Source organism: Lissotriton helveticus, chromosome 9 (assembly GCF_964261635.1).
Source record: "Lissotriton helveticus chromosome 9, aLisHel1.1, whole genome shotgun sequence".
NCBI classification, from domain to species: domain Eukaryota; kingdom Metazoa; phylum Chordata; class Amphibia; order Caudata; family Salamandridae; genus Lissotriton; species Lissotriton helveticus.
Window position 1 is genome coordinate 1,212,736,098 of NC_136070.1, and position 21,101 is coordinate 1,212,757,198.

General features: G+C 43.6%; 1 protein-coding gene and 1 non-coding gene across 5 annotated transcripts in view; both read right to left on the reverse strand.

The window, feature by feature from the left end:
• Positions 1 to 21,101, reverse strand: part of RAD18 (RAD18 E3 ubiquitin protein ligase) — a 742,369-nt gene that overhangs the window by 557,731 nt on the left and 163,537 nt on the right. The window lies entirely within an intron of this gene.
• Positions 15,159 to 15,347, reverse strand: LOC144783523 (U2 spliceosomal RNA). The gene has a single exon (XR_013601485.1). It is a non-coding gene; the product is annotated as a U2 spliceosomal RNA (small nuclear RNA).

Sequence of the window (21,101 nt, forward strand, 5' to 3'; positions counted from 1 at the left end):
TTGATGTGTCCACAAATCTTTTGTGTGTATGTAATTGATGTTTTGTTTAAATATAAATGTTAATAAATATTAGAAATTGAATTGATTGGTAGCCCTTTTTCCTTCAATATTTTATTTTAAACAAGTTCAAATCATGATTGCCTAGGTTGTTTTATGTCAATTGTTTATTAATCCCTGACCTAGGAATCGCAATATCTATGTATTCAGGGGGTCGTTGATAATTATACGTCATATCACTATGGCTGACATCCAGGTGGGACCTTTCATCATTACCATGAACTGTGTCCTGGGTCTATCAATTTCAGATTCTTTCCTACTGTGACAGGCATCCTTTCAAGGGGGAAAAAGAAAAGGAAAATGTGCACTTCGAGAGAAGCAGAACCCCAACATAACACTTCACAGACTCAGACACCAAAACACATTTGGTGTCTGGAAATGGACTATAAGAATGGGAGCTGGAGACCCCAAAATGGTCAGATTGGCTGTGTGAGAAGGGGAAGTTTTGTAAGACCGTTACCTGTGGTCAGGACTGGGCGCCAAGGACTGCTAGTGTACCTGCTGGGGTGAGGAGACGTCACCAATGGAAACCAAGACCACCAGCCCGGTAGCCTGGAGCACCAGCACCTGCCTGCTTGCCAATACCAGTGCGCCCTGTGAACAAGAGAATAGTATTGGCGGAGCGAGGTCCAGTAAAGACCCCTACCGTCAGGACTCTGAGTGAGGTGTGAGAATTCAGATGTGCACCAATCGGGTCATAGCCTGTGTGCAGGATTGCGTTAGGCAGCCGCCGGTATGCCCGCAGAGGGCTACCGTAGACTGAGCCTTGCATCGAGCACTGTGTGGGTAGCTTCAAGCCTGTACTACCTCGTGGCAGTGACACCATATGTAGACATAGCCACCATGGGAATAATTGTGGTACCAGCGTAACGGAACCCATGAACCACTTTGCAACGACACCGTATGCCAGGAGGGGCCGCTGTTGTGTGGGCGCTTTCACCGGAGGAAGAAAACCTTGTGTCCAGAGGTAGCGCAGCAACTCCATTTGCCAGGAGGGACTCTCGGTACTGTATTGCTAAGGATTTTGCGCCATCAACTGGGACTAGAGTCGAGCCAGTCTAAAGAGATCTGCTCTTACTGACCCTGGAGGACAAGGATGATGTTGCACCCTCAATGGGCTTCAGTCGGGAGCTGAAGGATCAAATTTCCCCACCCCACCCACGTCCCCTCTACTGCAAAGAAACTAACTTACAGCGTCTTCCCAAGCCGGAAGCTGCTCCGATCGCTAGAGAGAGGCAGCTGCACCACTCAGGAGAGTGAGCCTGTGCCTGCCAGGTGCTGCCGCGTGTACCATGAGCAGAACGACTTCTCTGAGAAGGATCAAACACACAAGTGTCCACGCTCAGGGCACCTGCTGCAACACCAAATGCTTCGGTGTTGCAGCAGGTGACCTGAACTTGTGGGGCCCTAGCAGATTCGCTGCTAAAGGTGCTGTGGAACCACAGACATTTTTGTCTAATTTCCAAGAGTCAATGGGGAACTCTGGAGCACGGCATTCGCTGGATGAGACCACCAGTGAATGGGGAATAATCCCGACCATTTCACATAGCAGAGGGTGGGACAGGGATTTGCTTGACAAACACCAGAGCCCCGACCTTAAGGGGATTGGGTTATTACTTACGAATGTTGTCATACCTTTGCCTGTGTAGAGTTAGAAATAAAAGACTTATTTTTCTTACAAAACCGAGTATTTGACTCGAAATTGATGTATTGACAGTACTGTGTGTACTTTGAATTATGAGTAGTGTTCACTTACTTGAATCTCCACCCTCCACCCCCCCACACCCCCCACCTGGGGGTTCTGTGACTGCATGTCCACAGCTACCACTGAGAATCAAGTGAAGGTGGGGTACTTGAACCAGTTGCACAGAATAAATAGTAGGTCCGGCCCGGGACATCTAGAGTAAAAGGCCTCAACCACCACGGATGGGCCTAGTAGCCCCTGTGTGCCCCCTGAAAGGGGTGTGATCTTTCAGCAATATAGTTTAGTCGTTTCACTGTGCTAACATGACATCTGCTGTTTTCACCAACAACACTGCTAAATAAATTGTTTCTTAATAAAAGCCTTTCCAGTTAGACGTTGGTGTGCATCGAAATGTGAGTATAACTGTACTACATGATCGAAACAAGTCGTCAAATTTAAAGTGGCTCAGCAGGTCCCAGATCCCTGATCTCATTACACAGAATTACGGCATGGGACCCATTGTCTACAGTCAACTGTAACCATAGACGAAAATCCTTAACAACCAAGAAAGGATAAACAATTCAAAAGAATTTCTGTAGCAAACTTCCTGTTTATTGTCTTCTGTTTTGCAAAAAAAAAACAAAGGGGAGCCGATTTAATTTCCTTTGACAGTAGGGAAAGGAGTGAAATTGTCAACGTCATAAAGGCGAAATGCATGTTTTGGTTGGAAAATTAGATCTGCCACTTTGCTGTTTACATGCCAGACACCATGATTTTGGACCTCGGATTTTATTTCACACAGGAGTGCACTTTTGAGAGTTTTTGCTTTTTTTTCTTCGTTTTAATTGTACTACAACAAACAATGCACCTCACAATAATTTGTAGCGAAAGTCTAGGTGCAGGCCTAGAGCTACAACAGGAATGGAGCGGGCAGGACTACAGTTTAACTGGATTTAGCAAAATCCTGGCTGAACTTGAGCATGCAGGACTGGGCAGATCTATAGCATGCAGGACCAGAGCTGAACTGGAGTTGGCAGGACTGTAGCTGTACTGGCATGACCGTAGCAGAAACTGATCTGGCAGGCCTGGAGCAGAACTGCAGCTGGCAAGACAGTAGCAGAAATTGAGCTTGCAGGACTGGAGCAGAACTGGAGCTGGCAGGATAGTAACAGAAATTGAGCTGGCAGGACTGGAGCAGAACTAGCACAGGCACGGTTGGAGGAAACTGGCCCTGGCAGGGCTGGAGCAGACTTGCATCTGGCAGAATTGGAGCAGCAGTGCAGCTGGCAGGAGTATAGCTGGATCAAAGCCGACAGTACTTGAGCACAAATGGCGATGGTCGGACTGAAGCAGAACTGGAGCTGGCAGGAGACAGGAGAGGAGCGAACTGGAGATAGCACGACTAGAGCAGATATTGAGATATCCGGACTGGAGGTGAGCCAAACTGGAGCCAGCAGCAATCAAACTGAACTGAATCTGGCAGGAATAGAACAGAACTTGAATGCATAACTGCGCTTGCACCATCGCGGATGCACACATATGCGTTTTGGTTACTACTGCGGCCCTTGAGATGCCCACTATGATACGGATGAAGTCATGTTCTTATTTCAATTTTGCCTGCCAAGATGGAGAAGGTCCACCTTGTATCGGTAAATCTAGTATGTGCACTAGAGGCCTAGACCTGTACATGGTAATGCCAAGGTCCTGAACATGTGCTATGACCAGGAGGGGAACACCAAGTGTACCCTCTTTTATCAACATGAAGTGTTGATGGAAACATATCACTTCTAGTAAATGAATAGTCCTGAAGTGACATTTTCCAGTGTCAAAGAGGAGAGAGGCTAGTCTTATCGCTTGCTCACTATACTTCTTAGCAGACACCACCTGTATCGGATGTAATGATCACAGGATATTTCTTGCGTTATTATGTTGGTTGCAGTTCATATGTTATTTAAAAAAATTGAAGTGTTCAATTAATGAATTCAAGCCCAGATTTTGAGTTGGTCGGGGAAGAGGATGACGTATAAAAGACGACCAGCATAAGAAAAAAGTTTTCACTTCTTTGAGGCAGGGCACCAAAAAAGTCATGGGTTTCAGCTCTTACTGCCTGAAAAGCAGTGGATGGGGCAATTTAAGGGCAAGGGCACTGGAGAAGACGGGCATAGCGCCAGTAGCACGTGACCCCGACTCTAGGTGAAGAGAGTTCATGCTGCATGCACCCTGGAGGCCGAGACCTGACAAAGGTTTAAATAAAAGTGTTGTGGACTGCTCAACGCCACACCCATACAAGCTACATCTGTATGGTGTGAATTAATGCTGCCGACAAGTGTGAGGACCAAGCCTAAGGGACCTTGGAACTTAACTGTAGTGACGAGGATCTTGGCTCATCAAACTTACCCCACTGTGCTTTATTAGTGGTGACTTGCTACTTGCTGCCACAGCCCATTGGCCCAAGACTCCCCACTTTCGAGCTGATAAATCTGCACACCTGCCCGCTTCCCAAACACTTTCATCGACCTGAGCCATGTGGGAGAACTCACCAGCAACCAACTTCCCTACCACCACCTTCTTGTTGAGGGATCTGCTAACACGCCCGCCTCCTAAACATCAACGCCATCGACATGGCCCTGAGACACATGGGAGGCCTCACCAGCAGCCGTCTACTGTGCAGCCCCACCCGATAGCACCTCTTCATCATGGCAGTAGTGCGAGAAGGTGCTGCGTACCTGCCTTGGAGCTCCAAGACATGCAGCATCGGAGGCCGGAGGACCGAGAACGCCTCCCTAGGATACCACCACCTGGAGGCGAAACAAGGTACTGCATTCGTCCTGCATACACGCCAATCCAATGTTCCAACACAAACACTCTCAGCGCTACCGCGTGACCTGGTGGACACTCAGAGACATTGTATCTGATGCCCAGCATCAGCTGCTCAATCTGGCCTAGTTGGACACCATCAAGCATCATCCTTGGCTGCGAAACAAGCCTGCACCAAACAACCCCGCTAACAGAGAGACACATGCCTGGTTCTTTATAGACCACCACCCCACTCCCCACCCCTCCCAAAAAAAAAAAGAAAAACCCATGCACGACTCTGGTGTACATACGCCATGCGGTTAATCAACAAACGGGCCCGCAGCTCCCCCCCCCCCCCCCGGTAGTGCAAGGCCACAGCTCCCAAGCTTCTCAGACAACATTGTTTCCATTTAGAGCCCTGGCTGACCCAGACACTGTGGCACCCTGCTGGCACACGTGGACTGGAAAGTTTACCAATTATTTCAGCGCATCATGGGAAATGCATGGTACAGTGAAGCTGTCCCTTCACCTACACTTCATATGGGAGGAAATTTACAAGTTATTTGAGACTATCTGGATCAGGCCCTGATGGCAATTATGCTACAGCAGTGGTGTCCTCAACACTTACTTCGACCCACAGCTCAACCCAGACTTTCGGCGATTCCAGCTACGACCAGCTACGACAGGCCAACCAGAAAGAGGAGAAGAACATCAAGGCCTTCCATGCCGAGCTGCGGCACCTCACGAGCACATGTGTGGATAATAACCAGCTGAAGGAGGTACACTAATTCAAGGCTGCAGATCTTCCACCCAGAGGCGCTCATCCTCCATCACCCAGCATCACCTGCAACGCCATCTTGGTTTTGGACTACTTCTATTAACTCTCCAATCACCGGTCAGAGGAAATGGAGCTGGCCCTCATCAGAGCACCCAGACCAACAGAGCCCCTTGACGCCAGTTACACATGGGTCAAGACAGAGTGGGTCGATGCAGTCGACCCTCGTGGGGCAACCTCAGGCAGTGTCACAGCCTGCCACAACAACATCCAGGTGCAGGAGTTGTGGCATGGAGCCAAACCAGGGCGACACCTGATTGCCCAAGTCTGCAGGACCTTAGAGCAAAGACGGAAGCTGCAAGTTAAGGCGATCCCACAGACCTCGATAAAATGCTGATCTGTTACAGGCGGCACTGCCCCACATTCGGTAAGAAGCACTTTAGGGATCAAAGAGGACGCAATGTCTTTAACATCTTCATAGTAAAATCAGGGAAGGGGGAGAGGAAGCAGGCCCCTAAGTGCATCAAAATGGCTGGTGAAATTTCAGTACCAGCTTGGATCGACATTGAGGCATCAGTCAATATCATGTACTTTGACCAATTTGAGAAGCTGCAGCCTCCCACACGGCTGGAAGCCACCAAAGCCAAGATTTTTGCATATGGAAGCAGGCGTCCGTTATAGCTGACAGGTGCCATCGAGATGCTAGTAGCGAACGGAGACCGAAGCATGTGAACTCACTTCCATGTCACCAAGGAGGGCATAGGCACCCTCCTGTGAAGCCACACCATGTAAGATTTGGAATTAATCTTCTTTGCTAGGGACATCCACGACAGCCATGTGAGAGACATCTTAAGGACTTTCCAAGTCTATTTCAGGGCCTTGGCAACCTACTAGACACACAAGTGAAGCTCCACATTGACTGAACAGCCCGCCCTGTGGCGCTGTGTCTCCAATGTATACCCTTCCATTTAAGACCCCAGGTAGAGGAAAGGCTGAGGAAACGGGAACAGCTGGATATGATCGAGGAAGTCTCTGGACCCAACCTTTGGCTGTCTCCGCTGGTAGTAGCACCCAACCCAAGACAACCAGGAACTGTCCACCTCTGCGTGGACATGTGGCTCTCGAACACGGCAAAACACTGCGAATGTCATCTAATGGCCACTATGGATGACATCATATGCAACTTCAATGGGGTGCAATGGTTCTCAAAGCTGGACTTAAATGCAGGATACCACCACCTCCAATTGGATCCTGCATACCAATAAATCACCATTGTCTCTACTCACCTCGGCCTCAGGCGATAAAGGCACCTAATTTTGGCAATTTATCAGCCGCCTCAGTGTTCCATAATACTATCAGGGAGGTGCTGTCTAGCCTAATCTGTGATATCAATAACAGCGATGTCATCCTGATATACTCCCACATCCTGGAAGGTCCCCACAAGCGCCTCTACACCACTCTGGCCCGCCTAGTGAAACAAGGGCTGACCTAAACAAGTGTTCCTTCTTCGAATAATCAAATTCTTTGGATACATATTTTCCAAGGAAGGAGTGCAGCCCAAAGAAGGTAGAAGCAATATGCGCAGCGCTGAGGTCCTGAAAAGCTGGGAAAGTGAGGAGCTTCTTCAGCATGACCACATACGACGGAAGGTTAATCCCGAATCCGGTGATCCTGGTGGAACCTCTGTGAGCCCTCATGAAGGCACATGCCAAATGGGAGTGGAATGACAGTGCCAAACAGGCATTGCGGCAAGTAAAATGGGCTCTCATGAGCGATGGAACAATGTGGTACTATAACCCCTACCACAACAACACAGAGTTAGTCGTCAATGCCAGCCCGGTGGTGTGGGGGTAAAACTGATGCATTAAAAAAACACAAGACATGGGTCTCGTTGTGTACGCCAGAAGGGCTCTCACAAGGAATGAGTCCAGGTATGCATATATTGAAAGAGAGGCCATCTGATTAGGGTCCTACCAATTCCACCCCTACCTGAGTGGACGATGATTCAAGGTCACAAATCTTTAGTTCACCTTCCCCGGTCACATCACTGGGTTAGGACCAGCACCAGCCCAAATAGCCACAGCAGACAGCCTCAAAATCCTTGGACGCACCTCAGCATGGCCTTTGATAGCTTCCCAGAAGGGAGGTTCACAGTTGTCATCATGGATGATCACTCCAGCTACCCGTGGTGGAAATTACCCAGTGCACAGGGTTCCAGGCAATACAACCAGTGCTTGAAAATACATTTGCACTGTATGGAACTGTGGAGGAAATCGGGACAGACAACTGCCCTCCATTCCAAGGCCAGGAGTTTGGGGACTAACAATTACACCATCGAAGCTCCAAGCAATTGGGGAGGTTGAGAGATTTTTGAGGACCCTCAAACAGCCATTGCAAATCAGAGTTGACCAAGGGAAGGACCTCGTGGCATGCCGCCAAAGGTTTCTAATGGCATATCAGCAAACCCTCCCCAAAGTACAACGGCGTGTGACCCTGGCGACCTTATGAGGAGGTGACCTGCGCTGGCAGTAGGCCATGTGGGTGAGGAAGCCATGGAGGAGAAAATCATGAAAACAACCCAAATGCAAGTCAAGACAGACAAGCCCATGTGGGAGATGTAGTGTTCATCATTGATCGCCATTTTGGACACAAATTCAGGACACCTTTTGAGAGGAACCCGTGGCAAGTTACCCGAATCCAAGGGACCATGATTACTGCATCTCGCAAAGGAGGAACTGTGATCAGGAATGTATCCTGGTTCAAGAGGCCACAGGCACACCAAGTCGGGATATGGCTGACAAACATCAGTTGCATCCAGATGATGAGTGGAGCCAAGTGGATGGGGCATCACCCAAGCCTGGATCCCCGAATCAAAGCAGTGAAGTACTGGCTGGTGACAAACTCAATCCACCTCCTCCTGCGATGAAGAGGAGAAAAAAGACACTGTGCAGTGCAAAAGAAAAAATACTTCTCTTATCTGCTGATTCACTGTGACAATTGTAAGACATTACAAACCTCAATACTAGGCAACAACAAATTAACAAGAATCAAAAGAAAAGGGAAGTAAAAAGAGAATTAGCAAACACAGGGGGATATTCTCAAGAACGTGTGATAATTATCGCAAAATTAGCTTAATGCAACTTTCCACATCGCAGTCTATCGCGGTAAAATTACGCCGTGTTAACGTGGTATTCTCAACACGGCGGTACCATGCGATAGTCTCACGATAACGCGTCAAATGACCGTGCTTGGTCAAAGGGTATATAAATGAAAGGGTTGTGGACCGCTCGACGACACCCATCCAGGTTATATCTGTGGTGTGAATTATTGCCACTGACAAGTGTGAGTTCCACCTCTGCCCTCTTCATAATACATATATAAAGGCTTCCAAGTCTACCTCCAATGTCCTAAGGAGGATGCAAAATTCAGCATGGACTCAAAAGGATGCAAAGCTTCCAACAAGCAAACTGGAAACCTACTTACTCCATGTAGAGTTTGTCAGCTCACCCTATGTACACCATGTGATATTGGCTCTTCGTCAAGTAAGTGACAGTGCGAAGAGTTACGTTATCGTTTTTACTGAACTTAACACACCCAGTAAATAGCGTTACCCTGACGAAAGCTGTGAACTTGGTGCAGTTAATAAGTCATATTCCAATTTTTGCGTTGAAAATAAGGAATATCACGCAGCATCGGTGCTTATTGCACTAAACTCCGAATGTTTTGTCTTTTTTTTTTCTCCTCGACCCTTACCTCCAATAAATTCTTCTGTTTGGTTTTATTTGATAGATAAAAAAGCAGCAGTGTGATAATTATAGCATAACTCGAAAATCTGCAAAATCCCAAATGCACATGGATCAACATTCACAAATGAACTGGGTATCAAGAGCCTTGCGGTCTAGAAAAGTTTGGCCTAAATATTTTAGAAAAGCCATTCCGTAACCGGATGATGCTATGCCTTTGGACATTCCTATGTTTCTTTGTAAAGCGCTCTGATACCCTAACGGGTAAAGTTCGTCCTCTATAAAACACATACATACATAAATAAATGAATAAATAAATAAATAAATAAATAAATAAATAAATAAAATAAAATAAAATATATTGAAAGGCTGATCAACAATCTTGCAGAATGCATGGCCCCAATTTCAAATGCGCATGCTCTTCTTTATCGTGATCGCGTGGAAGGCCCGGGAACTGTATAAGGAGGCGACAGGTAATTTAATTACCGAGATGCATGTAACAGAGGTTAATCGATGGGCGGGTAATTAAGATGCCGTCCGCCGGAGCCACAGGCAGGACAGGACGCCCTGTGAGCTGGTTCCCACACTGGTCTCAAACAAAGCAATCCCGAACACGAGCCCGGGGAGGGCCATTTTAGAGCAAAATTGAATTTGTTTGCAAAAGGGAAAATACATCCGTTCCTACAGCAATCTGCATAACTTGATATGCAAATTTGCAGATGCTTAATTCTAGAAACTAAATGCAGTAAAATTGTGCTATTCGTGCCAATTCTCACGCACATGTTTTCATAAAGGTTCCAAAGGGATGGTGGCGGAGGGTGAAAAATAGAGCGCTTAATGCAAGCTAGCAACTGGTGAACTTGTACTAAAAAGACTGTCATTTCAGGAGCATTGCCAGGAGTGGTTTATGAAGGGGAGGGGGAAAACCAACATTGGCACAAAGCCCAGGGGAATCTGAGCTTTCAATAATAGCAATGTTTTTTTCCCATTTGAACCCTGAAAACAGTGCAGATGTTTTTAGCTGCATACTTTATCCATATTCTGATGCTTTTAAAAATGCAGAGCATAAAGAGCTTCCTTATCAATAGGGTGCTGGGGTCACTAGCTGCATGACTGACAAACAACTCGTTCCTTTTTTTAATAGCTATATTTTGTCGATTTTGTGAAAAGAAAAAAAGTTCATTTGGAAAAGGAATGAGCAATAATAGAGAAGAAAAGATAAGGAAGAGTCACAAAAGGGCAATGTAAAATCAAGTTCAATTGTTTCCAAGTAAATAAAGAAAGCAAATGTTAAAATAAATTTGAAAATGGGGTCCAAGATCAAACATTTCAGCAGTAGGTTTGAATCAACATAGAATAGTTGATAACATCTCAGAATGCTTTCAATTATTTTTCTGAGAAACTGGACCTGTGAAATGTTACTGTGGGCCCACCACAAACTGTTACCACTCCATGATTAGCTTACACTGAGCAAAAGTTCAAAAATGACCCCATATGTGTTCATATTACACAATTTTATAGTGAATCAGGCCACAAAGTGTCTGCATCACATTTAGGTGCCCACATTTTACCCCATCATAATGATATTAAGGGGGTTTCTGGACATCTCCACATCTATGCCACTGTGAGTCTAGATGCTAGTAACGTAAACGTCACCAAGCGAATCAGTCATAACATCGGTGAAACCAAACACAATATGCAAGAGGACCAGGTGTCGTATAAGCTTCCAATTCTGATTCCAAATGGTTTTGACTTGGGAACTGGATCACCACATATCGCAAGTTTACCTGTCTGGCAGCAGCCGTTCCTGCATCCATCCAAACTACCATGAGTGGATTTCAACTGTTCATCTATAACACGACATCGCGTTACCAGTTTAGAAAAGTGCTCTCTGCATCCGACACATATGAATGTTCTATGTGCTCTAGCCAAAATGATAGACCAAGTATCTTCAGGAATGTGTAGATCTAATTTATCCTCCAATTCCTCCCTATATTTGTGGGACCAGGTGGAAACTGTTGGACAAAGCCCCAACTAAAGGAGGAAAAATATTTAGTTTTCTCTTTAAGAACTCCATTATGAATTTTAGGACCTATGAACTTTTCTCTCTGGGGTCACTGTCCAATGTCTAAACTGAGACAGACAAAAGTTATCCTCGAGTGCCAGATGGAAGAGGCCGATACATGAATGTCAGGCGATTAAGTCTCAAATCATTCAAGTCTCACAACACCAGTAGAACCATCCTCTTACACACACTGAAATTGTTGACTTTAAAAAAAAAAAATTTTTTTATTGATTTTATTTCAGCAAACAATCAGACATTACACAAGAAGTAAAACAAGACTGTCTTATACCGGGCACAAAGTACAAATTAAACATAGAATTAAAAAAAAAATAGAAACATATACAGATACAATAAATGAATTCATTTGGCCCTTATATTATATAAAGATTAGTAAATCAATAAATTATATCCATTTCTGAATAGGTGCCCAGACTTTTGACCCGAATCTCTGCTTTACGACATTCTTTGATCTATAGATCGCAGTTTGAAATTGATATATAGATAACATTTTGGCTTGCCATTGGCTAAAGACAGGAGGTTCGGGATCAAGCCAGTGTGAGGTAATACAAAAACGGAAAGCTGCCATACAGATGAATAAGAACACTTCTTCACCTAATGTCCTAATTCCTATTTGATTAGTTTCTAAACCTTGGATGACCATTTCCGTATTTAATTTAGCCGAGACCCCCAAACTATTATTAATAAAGAATTCGATATCTGTAATAAATTGAGAGAGTTTAGGACATTTAAAGAACATGTGACTGGAGTCGGCAGCTATTTCATTACATCCGTTACATTTATCACCATGGCTTCCTCTCCATTTAGCCAACCTCGCAGGTGAATAATACAAGTCATAGATAGCCATAAAATGTTGGCTCTGCAATGAGCCATTAAACAATACTTTGGTTGAGAATTTGATCGATCTTGCTATATCGACCTTAGCGATTCCAAGTTTCCTTTGCCATTTAATTTCGATTAGTTTTAGGTCATCATCCATTTGATTTATTACTAACTGATAAGTTGAGCCAATTCTCCCCCCTTTTCTTAATGCTTCCAAAACATTATTTTTATTCATACAGATATTATCAAGTAGACCTTTTATTTCTAAAAAGTTCCGAAGTTGAAGATATTTAAAGAAATCGTGTCTCGGCAAATTGTATTTAACTTGTAAACTGGAGAAAGAACATAGTTGATTATCATTATAAAGATCTCCCAAGATATGGACACCTGCAGCATACCATCTTTTCGTAATTGGGTCATCAAAAATCTTGGGCAATACTCTGCTCTTCAAAATTGGAGTATAATAGCTAATATCTTTAAGATTAGTAATTTTCTTTTTAAACTGCCGCCAAATTAAGGCAGCCGCTGCTATAATTTTAAATTTAGTTTTTTTATAATAACTGATTTCCAAAATTTTAACCAAAGATTGAGGAACTTCCTCTCCCAGTAATATTTCATAAATTGATGGATATATCGCTTGTTCGATGGTAATCCCTGGGAAGATTAGTATACCCATATATTTTAATAAAATAAGCCAATAATACAATCGAAAATTGGGGACCCCCCAGCCACCTTTCATCCTAGGGAAAGAGCATCGACTAATAGAACGTCTGGTCCGGTGATAGCTCCATAAGAATCTGGAAGCCATTCTATCCATTTGAGAAAAATACGATGTCGAAAACAATAAAAGGAATTGTTCGAAATAAATATAAGAATTTTGGAAAAATTAACATCTTCAAAATATTCGCCCGACCATAAAGGGAAAAATGTAAATTAATAAGCCTGTTCAGCGTAATATTCGAAGATTTTATTACAGGTTCGATGTTTAAACTAACAATATCCTCGACTTTAGAGGATATTGTGATCCCCAAATATTGACCCTCCGATACAAATACCATATCTTTGGGGCGGCCATTTTCGGAATGAATGATCTGCGTTTTTGCTATATTTAGCTTGGAGGCAAGATGGCGCCCGCGACTCTAGCGGTGTAAGCTTGTCGGCTCCTCTGCTCCCGTTCTGAAGGAGGGGGATAAGCCGCCGAAAAAAAAACCTCACCTTCTATGCATTAAGTGAGGTATCGAGGCGGTAAATCTGTCTTGACTCGACCAAGGGCTGCTTTAAGCATTTTTGTAGTCTCCACGGTTCGGACATCGTTACTGCTGCTGTGGGCGGCGGTCTTCTTCGCAGGATCAAGACCGAGACGAAGAAACTGACCCGCGGTTCCGCCTTCAATGGTGTTTGCTGTTTTGCTTGCCGGCCGTGCACTGCACTGTTTGCCTCGGATTTGGCGCATCCCACTCTGGCTCGGGAGGTTACCTCGAGTAACTTTAGCGTTCAGCGGGAACAGTATTACCATGGCTCCTAAGAATGCGAAGCCTACCACACGGACTGGAAGAAACAAAATAGCCGCTGTGTGCGATAACGAGCATGAAGATTTATCTAGTGGTTCTCCTGGCAATGCTAAATCTGGTGAGTCAGCAGCTGTTAATTTAAGATCTCAGACTGTTAAGAGAGGGGCTGATCGTGCTGCACAAACAGTGCCTGAATTATTTCAGAAGCAATCTGCCAAAAATGTCCGTATACAGTCTGGAGGGACGGTGGCAATCACCTCTCAAGAGTCTCAAAGTATGTTGGGTGAAAAAGACAGTATTATAGACTCGGATGCACAGACTCATGTTTCTACTAATGCACAAACAGTAACAGGGGTGCTTGAGTTTAACGTCATTAATCCGGAATCAGACTCAGTCCAGAATTCTAACTCTTCATCTGAAATGGGGGCTGCTGAAAACGGTATTATGGGAGATGTAGTCCCAGTCAGGTCGGTAACTCTATCCGAAGTAGAAACTAACAATGAAAACTTTGCCCTGGAAGATAACTCAAATTCAAGACTTTTAGCAGCACAGGATATGATACAGGATATGATACAAGATACCAATGATCAATTCTATTCAATGTCTGATCTAACCTCGGAGGAAAGCCTGGATAGAGACTGGGCTGATTACCCGGCGGATGACACTAGCATAGAGGAAGAAGTGGGGGAGGGCGAAACATCACCTTTCTCTGATATTACAGTCAAGAAAAAGTCTACTCGAAACACGCAATCCACAAGAGACATAAATACTGGACCAGAGACCCTAATCTGCTAGACGAACAATTTATTGTATCTGACTCTGAAACAGCTCCTAATGGGGAAGTCACATCGGCAATGATATACCAAACATTGTTAACCCACAGATCTGGCACGAAAGGTGAGATCGCGCGCACTCAGGCTACTTGCCGGAAGGTACAGAATGCCACCCGACGTATCACAAAGATCTGTACGGATATGGCTGCTAGAGTCTCAGAAGCTGAGAATAGGATTTCAACACTAGAAGACGAGGTGGTGGCCCAAAAAAAGGAACTTTCTTTGGTGAAAGACCAACGAGATGACATCAGTATAAAGCTAACTGAATTGGAGCATCAAGCTCGTCGAAATAATCTACGAGTTTTAGGGGTGCCCGAAAATTTAGGCGGTCCTGATGTTCAAAAATTTATTTGTGAACTTTTCTCTGAGGCGTTTCCTGAACTGGGAATGTGGGACTGGTCAGTTGTGATTGAACGAGCTCATCGTTTCCCGTTTGTTCTCCGAAACAAGCAAAAAAATGATGCCTATCCTAGGGCTATTTTGGTCAAATTTAGTAATTTTTTGGCAAGGGAAGCGGTATTTAATCTAGCAAGACCAGATTAAAAACGCTCAGGTAAAGATTTCAGTTTTTTCGTCAGACCCGATTACTGTCAGGCAACTGTGTCAAAGCGTTGGCATCTCAGACAATTGATAGCTGGCTTTCAACAGAAGGGAGCCACAGTATTCTAGAAGATCAGCCTCTTGGCACCCAAATAGCAATAGTGAAGCCAATGCTGTTGACCACGTCAACTACAGAGAGAAGGATAATAAGTAAAATAACAGAAGAGCAGTTAATATATTTATACTGTGCCCAATAATTAAATCAGTTCCATCAAAAATACCACACCAGAATTTTCCATTCTAAATGCATTTTGAAAACGTATGACATAAAGGCTCGTGCTATCCATTTAACAGCCAAAAGATACTAAACAAGATAAACCATATTTCACCATCCAAATTGCCGCCCCATTCAACTAGAATCCAGTTTCTATTGGATGTATCAGATATTAAACTGATAAAAAAGGATTCTACACTTGATCTTAGCCAAAAGGCAGAGATTCAAAGGCAGTTTCTACTAAATGAATTTAAGATTCAGGTCAAACTTTGCATCCTCAACTGCCGTGCAAACTGATAATCATTTGAATATTTAAAATCTGGCCTCTGACGAAGTTCTAAAAATTAGGCAGATATCACTGAAAATAAATGGACATTTTATACCAGTGGCAAACCAATTATTCTTAAAGTGATGCCATATGCATCTCAGAATAACTTTGAGTGTGACCAATGCAGAAGATTATAAGGAGTCTTGTGGGTTCTTTATTCTTGGCTCATATTCAAACAAAAGCATTGAATTCTGTTGTCAGACATTTTGGATAACAATATGTTTTGGGCTGAATGAGTTGAGATGTTAAACTCATGGGCCCTCCAAATAACAGACCACCGGAATTCGTGCACAAAAGTATGAGGCCGTGGGTCATAGCTGGCTTTACTGTGGTGGATTAAAGGAGTCTGCATGCCTTTCTTGTACTATATATGGAGGGCTGTGGACATTTCTACCCAACACCAATGTGCTGTATATATTGTGAAGGACATGGTCTAACTCTGTGCAGTATTTAATCTGTTTTAGTGGTTGAAAAATGTAAGAAACAGAATTTAAAAAATATATATCAATAGACTTGTGGCCATCCAGGACTTCCATAAGAGGCACTTAATAATTTTCAAGGTCAGGTGATACTACAAAGAGGCATACTAAAGAGTTAGTAATGCAGCAAAAAATAAAGAGCGTACATACCACGCAAGTACATTTAACAAAAACTGTCAAACTGTTTGTTTTGTCTCTAAATTTAAAGCCCACGAGATCTGGAATTTTATTTTATCACTCTACAGAAATCTTCCTTTATTTTGTTATAAACTTCTTTAAAAAATAAAATAAAAAAGGATAAAGAAAGAGAAAGGTTTTGTAAAACAACAGGATCTTAGATGTTTTCCCTCCATAAATGTATGCATGTAAATTCAATTTCTTCCATCTATCAAAATCACAAGCAATTGTTAACAAAAGATTCATAGATTCATTATTTTCTGATGTGTATATAAATATCATGATACTTTTGCCACCGCAGGGTTTAACTATAATTTGTAATAAACACCTCTGACATATTCCAGTTAAATTGTTGACCCAATACATTACCAGAAGCATACATTAGCTCATTTAAACCAGTTCCATCTTTTTGATATTGTAAACGACAAAATGTCATCAGTATAAAAAAGCATTTCAAATTCTCTATTGTAATACCAAAATATCTGGTTATTTTTTTAAAACAGAGATTGACACAGATTCAATAGCCATGTTGATGAAAATACAAACACTGAGGCACCCCTGCCTAGTCCTCATTTCAAACTTAAAACTATTAGAAATAACACCATTGATATTTAAACTGGTGGTACAATTCACGTACAGTGCTTTGAATATATTTAGAGTATGTTCAACATGATCTCTTCCATGGTGCCCTCTAATAATGATAGGTACAGAACAGTGAATATTATTTTAATTTGGTGTAGATATTTATCATGGAACTACGGCACATTTGGTATTGTTTCTATAAGGTTTCGCAATCCCAGGGATTAAGGCCTCTTGCATAGAATGTAACAACTCTGCATCAGAAGCACCGACATTAAACAGTGAGATTTGGTAATAGGTTTCTCCTTTTAAAGGCGTTACCCCACCAGAAGAGCTACGGCTAAAAAAAAAAACAGCATAATGTTCACCACAGCGGCATGAGGTGGGTGTGTGTATGCTACACTGTAGCGCCCATTTTGGCTTCAATTTACTCTTAAGATGCTTGATGCCCATTTTAAAACGATGAATAGAAAACAGAAGAAAAAGGTACAAAAGAGCTCATAATAACAAAAAAATTAAATAAAAAACAGTACATAAAAAAAAATAGTGTGGCCCGGACGGAAAATGCAGCTGCCGAGCACCTCCCACCCCCTCTAAATATGAAATAAATATAGGGAGTTATGGAGGAACAGAGGCGGGGCAGGGGGAAGCAGGCGCACTTGAACCTCAGAGAGCGACGGGCAGCAAGGCCTCAACAACACCAAACAAGGAGAGGCAGGGAACAACACAGAGGAAATTGGGGGTCAGGGAGTGTTGGAAAAAAAGTAATACACAGCTAAAGGGTTGAGGAAAGCAACAAACAAGCTGGGAGACAGAGAGGAGCAACATAAAGTGCAAGGGGGAGTGCAGCGATGTGAGTGAGAAGCATAACATGAGGAAGAGAACAAAAAAAACATGCTCTCCCATGAAGTGCTGAAAGAAAATTAAAAGTGTTGTTTCCATATTTAAGCCGTGGATGGAAAAGAGTGATCCAGTCAAAAGCATGGTAAAGGAGTTCTGCTACAGGGGAGGGACAAACACAAGAAGAGGAAGGAAAGCTATGCAAATGAGACTGGCAAGAAACCAACCAATAGTAAACAGTCCCAAACTCTACATTAAAAATTGGTATCATACACTGTAGGTCTTTGACCGCAGGCGGCTAAAGGTGGACTGTAGACGGCACCTAAAGTGTAGACAGCTCTGAGAACTAGGGGCCAGATGTAGGAAGTCTATTACCGGTCGGTAACGGCTGAAATTAATGAATTTTGGCCGTTACCGACCAGTAATAGGCTTTTGTGATGTAGGTGTGCAATTTACAGATTCGGTATTTACCAAATCATCATTTACCGATTGGGTATTTACCGAATCTGTAAATGACACGTAGGAAGTGCTTCTGTGCTTTAAGGATTCGTTATTTACCACCAACTATAAGTTGGTGGTAAATAACAGACACCTCTGTAAACATGCCCATAGGGCATGTATGTGTGCCACATGTGCACACAAGCACTATTCAGGGGTGCAACAGGGTGTTAATGTGACGCCCTGCCACCCATGACTCTTTCCCTATTTTACTGATTCGGTAATTGACATTCATTCCTATGGGCCTCCAGGCCGGTAAATACCGATTCAGTAATTTTTACTGATTTTTTATCTACATAGCATTTACCGATTCGAAAATACCGAATCGGTAAAATTCGGTATTTTCGAATCGGTAAATTTAAATTAACTACATCTAGCCCTAGGTCTGGTATAATTCCGCTATAATCCTTCCAAACCTGACGCTTTGTTGCATTAAAGGTTATTAATTGCCTCTGACTTCAATAACTGTAGTATCTCCTTCCAACAGGGAAGGCTTTTCAATAGCAAGGAAGAGGGAGTTACGAAACAAGGTTTTCTAACTCGTTGCCGAAGGATGGCTATAATATTTAGCAAAAACAATATTAAAATCTTTAGCAGATGTCGCAGATCTTGACACGCTAAACCTCACAGGCATTAGTACAAATTCTGTCTTCCACATGTAACCACAAGTCACGCAATTCTGGAAAAATCATTATCTTTAATTGCTACACATTTTAAATAGATGCTATTTAAACTAAGTAAGTATAATGTACAATTTTCTAAATAAAAACATGTGTATAGTGCTGTGTCCAATTTACATATCGACCCACACCTGTAAATCCTAGTTTGTTTTATCCTGTCTCATATGCATTGTACACCACGCCCTACTATTCAACACACAAGCCCTTTAACTTGGTTACTCTCAGCTACAGTAACGATGTATATTGTAAATCATTCAAGTGCCTCTTGGAGCAAAGTCGACACTGTACAAAACAACTAAAATTTGTAAAAATGAAAAGCATGCCTATTTAGTCCACTACATTTGCGGTGTACACTAACCACAAATTCAGTGTGTCCTAAAATAGCTCTATGACATGGCAGCCAGAAGTTGAAAAACAGTGTGCTTCGTATTACATAGCTCTTCGTGGCCGCTTTTAAATGTAGAATGTAAACAAAAAGTACTATTTTATTTTAGATGGCCTATGGTAGTGCGTGTTAGGAAGGGGCAGAGCTAAGTATGTGTTACATTTATATATGCTTGTTAAGGGAAACTGTTTTCCTTCATCCTGTATTCTATTTCTGAGAATGTTCATGTACCACTGTGAACTGCAAGTCAAGCAGTGTGTGGGCTATTGAACACTATAGGAATTGTATTTGGGGTTCGAGTTTTATTTTAAGGACTGACCACAAACCATTAGTGTATATTTTATCACTGGGGGGTGGATGGAACTCGACTGCAAGGATTGCCAGGCTTACATCTAGGTTGCAGGAATATTGTTTTAAAATGGAATTTGTTCCTGGAAAAAAAACGTGATGGCTGATTGTTTATCACGTCTTCCATGTGAGTCAGAAGTGGAAGTTAAGGATAATGACCAGGAAGTGGTAATGTCTGTTCAGTATGTGGTAATTGGTTCATTTTTTAACATTACTGAAGATATTATTATTTATTTGAGAATTTTATAGAGCGCGCAGCGGCCCCAACGGGGCGTCCCGGCGCTGAAACTCTGAAAACAAAAGGGCAGGTCAGAGGGGCAGATATCCAGGTTTAAGATGGGAATAGGTGTGTTTTCAGGGATCCACGGAAGACTGATTCTGTCTGACAGGTGCGTATGGCTAAAGGGAGTTTGTTCCAGCACTGGGAAGCACAAACCTCAAAGGTTTTGCCACCTGCCTGAGATCGTTTAAAGCGAGGGGTATCCAGGAAATGTAGGGAATTGGACCGAAGAGTCCTGGAGTTGGCATAGGGACGAAGGGTGTTTTTAAGGTGTGCCGATCCCTTGCCCTTTGAAGCTCGAAAGGCCAGTACCATGGCTTTGAACACACATCTTTTTGCCATGGGCAGCCAGTGTAGCTAACGAAGGTGAGGAGTAATATGGTGTCTGGCCGGGATTCTCTCAACCAGCCGGGCGGCAGCATTTTGGACCGTCTGGAGTTTGTGGCAGAGGCCCGCTGTGATACCAAGGTAGAGGGCATTGGCGTAATCAAGATGGGATATGATCAGGGCCTGGATCACAGTCTTACGGCAGTCTGCCGGCAAGTAGTTGATGAGGCGTTTTATGGTTCTAATCTTGGCGAAACAGGAGGTTGCTACTGTTTGCACCTGATTTTTAAAGCTAAGTTGAGTGTCCCAGCGGACTCCGAGATTTCTCACCGAATCTTTAGGGATGGGGGCCAGGCACAAGTCTTCTGGCCACCATATCCTGGAGTCCAGGGGGGAAGGTGTATTAAAAAAAAGAAGCCGAAGGGAGTTGGTGTCCATCCAGCTCGAGATATCCCTGAGACAGGATTTCAAAGGATCAAAAGCAGAGGGGGAGTGGGAGTCGAAAGTGAAAAGAAGCTGGATGTCATCAGCGTAAGAAGTAGATTTGATCCCTGTTTGTGCAATCAACTTGGCTAAAGGGGTGAAATACACGTTAAAAAGGAGCGGGCTCAGAGAAGAGCCCTGTGGGACTCCCCATTTGAGCGGTCTTGCCAAAGAGGAGAAAGGGGGTGTGAAGACCTGTTGCGTGCGGTCCGAAAGGTAGGATGAAAACCAATTCAGGACAGCGCCGCCCAGCCCAAGGTCCTCCAGTCTATCCAGCAGGATTTTGTGAGAGACGGTGTCGAATGCTGCCGATAAAACTAGCAGCACCAACACCGCCCTCGATCCTTGATCAAGCGTCCATCTCACCGAGTCGGCCATTTCAATAAGGGCCGACTCGGTGCTATGGCCCGATCTAAATCCATGCTGGGAATCGTGGAGAAGACCATTGGTTTCAATGTATTTCGACAGCTGGGAGTGTGCCAGTCTTTCCAAGATCTTAGCTGGGGCGGGCAGGAGAGAAATAGGCCTGTAGTTGCTTGGGTTGTCTGGATCCAAGTTGGGTTTTTTTAGGATGGGAAC